A 2,500-nucleotide genomic window follows, 5' to 3' on the forward strand; every position below is an offset into this window, starting at 1 on the left:
TATAGATAGATGATAGATAGATAGATAGATAGATAGATAGATAGATAGATAGAGATAAAGATAGATAGATAGATAGATAGATAGATAGATAGAGATAAAGATAGATAGATAGATAGATAGATAGATAGATAGATAGATAGATAGATAGATAGATAGATAGATAGATAGAGAGAGAGAGATAGATAGATAGATAGATAGATAGATAGATAGATAGATAGATAGATAGATAGGTAGGGAGATGATAAAGAGTTAAAGATAGATAGATAGATAGATAGATAGATAGATAGATAGATAGATAGATAGATAGATAGATAGATAGATAGATAGATAGATAGATAGATGATAAAGAGTTAAAGATAGATAGATAGATAGATAGATAGATAGATAGATAGATAGATAGATAGATAGATAGATAGATAGATAGATAGATAGATAGATGATAAAGAGTTAAAGATAGATAGATAGATAGATAGATAGATAGATAGATAGATAGATAGATAGATAGATAGATAGACAGACAGACAGATAGATAGATGATACAGAGATAAACGTTGATAGGTAGATAGATGGAAAGATAGATAGATAGAAAGATAGATAGACAGACAGAGAGAAAGACAGATAAAGATAGAGAGACAGGCAGTCAGAGATGGATAGATAGATGGTAGAAAGATAGATAGATAGATAGATAGACAGATGATACAGAGATAAACATAGATAGATAGATAGATAGATAGATAGATAGATAGATAGATAGATAGATAGATAGATAGAGATAGATAGATAGATAGATAGATAGATAGATAGATAGATAGATAGATAGATAGACAGACAGAGAGAAAGACAGATAAAGATAGAGAGACAGGCAGTCAGAGATGGGTAGATAGATGGTAGATAGATAGATAGATAGATAGATAGATAGATAGATAGATAGATAGATAGATAGATAGATAGATAGGTAGGGAGATGATAAAGAGTTAAAGATAGATAGATAGATAGATAGATAGATAGATAGATAGATAGATAGATAGATAGATAGATAGATAGATAGATAGATAGAAATATAGATAGATAGATAGATAGATAGATAGATAGATAGATAGATAGATAGATAGATAGATAGATAGATTTTGTTGTTGTTGTTGTTAGTTGCGAAGTCGTGTCCGACCCATCGCGACCCTATGGACAATGTTCCTCCAGGCCTTCCTGTCCTCTACCATCTTCTGGAGTCCATTTAAGCTCACGCCTACTGCTTCAGTGATAGATGATAAAGAGTTAAAGATAGATAGATAGATAGATAGATAGATAGATAGATAGATAGATAGATAGATAGATAGATAGATAGATAGATAGATAGAGATAAAAATAGATGATAGATAGATAGATAGATAGATAGATAGATAGATAGATAGATAGATGATAAAGAGTTAAAGATAGATAGATAGATGATAGATAGATAGATAGATAGATAGATAGATAGATAGATAGATAGATAGACAGATGATACAGAGATAAACATAGATAGATAGATAGATAGATAGATAGATAGATAGATAGATAGATAGATAGATAGATAGATAGATAGATAGATAGATAGATGATAAAGAGTTAAAGATAGATAGATAGATAGATAGATAGATAGATAGATAGATAGATAGATAGATAGATAGATGATAAAGAGTTAAAGATAGATAGATAGATAGATAGATAGATAGATAGATAGATAGATAGATAGATAGATAGATAGATAGATAGATAGATAGATGATAAAGAGTTAAAGATAGATAGATAGATAGATAGATAGATAGATAGATAGATAGATAGATAGATAGATAGATAGATAGATAGATAGATAGATAGACAGACAGATAGATAGATGATACAGAGATAAACGTTGATAGGTAGATAGATGGAAAGATAGATAGATAGAAAGATAGATAGACAGACAGAGAGAAAGACAGATAAAGATAGAGAGACAGGCAGTCAGAGATGGATAGATAGATGGTAGAAAGATAGATAGATAGATAGATAGACAGATGATACAGAGATAAACATAGATAGATAGATAGATAGATAGATAGATAGATAGATAGATAGATAGATAGATAGATAGATAGAGAGAGAGAGATAGATAGATAGATAGATAGATAGATAGATAGATAGATAGACAGACAGAGAGAAAGACAGATAAAGATAGAGAGACAGGCAGTCAGAGATGGGTAGATAGATGGTAGATAGATAGATAGATAGATAGATAGATAGATAGATAGATAGATAGATAGATAGATAGGTAGGGAGATGATAAAGAGTTAAAGATAGATAGATAGATAGATAGATAGATAGATAGATAGATAGATAGATAGATAGATAGATAGATAGATAGATAGATAGAAATATAGATAGATAGATAGATAGATAGATAGATAGATAGATAGATAGATAGATAGATAGATAGATAGATTTTGTTGTTGTTGTTGTTAGTTGCGAAGTCGTGTCCGACCCA

The sequence above is a fragment of the Vipera berus genome, assembly GCF_964194415.1.
Source record: "Vipera berus genome assembly, chromosome: W".
In the NCBI taxonomy this organism is placed as follows: Eukaryota; Metazoa; Chordata; class Lepidosauria; order Squamata; family Viperidae; genus Vipera; species Vipera berus.